This window comes from Colobus angolensis, unplaced genomic scaffold (genome assembly GCF_000951035.1).
Source record: "Colobus angolensis palliatus isolate OR3802 unplaced genomic scaffold, Cang.pa_1.0 Scaffold73, whole genome shotgun sequence".
NCBI classification, from domain to species: domain Eukaryota; kingdom Metazoa; phylum Chordata; class Mammalia; order Primates; family Cercopithecidae; genus Colobus; species Colobus angolensis.
The window spans coordinates 11,555,356-11,555,729 of record NW_012121043.1 but is presented as its reverse complement, the minus strand read 5'-3'; positions in this window follow the sequence as shown (position 1 = coordinate 11,555,729).

Genomic DNA, 374 nt, shown 5'->3' with positions numbered 1-374 from the left:
TTCCTTTCTTCCTTCTGACAGAATTTTGCTCTTGTCGCCCAAGCACAAACTAAGTTTCTTTCTCTTTCTCTTTTCCAAAACAGAGTTTTACTCTTATTGCCCAAGCTGGAGTGCAGTGGCGCAATCTCAGCTCACTGCAACCCCCACCTCCCTGGTTCAAGCAATTCTCCTGCCTCAGCCTCCTGAGTAGCTGGGATTACAGGCGGGCACCACCACGCCTGGATAATTTTTTTGTATTTATGTTACAGACGGGTTTTCACCATGTTGGCCAGGGTGGTCTTGAACTCCTGACCTCAGGTGATCCACCCACGTAGCCTCCCAAAATGCTGGGATTACAGGCGTGAGCCACCACACCCGGTCCCTCCTCCTTTTCT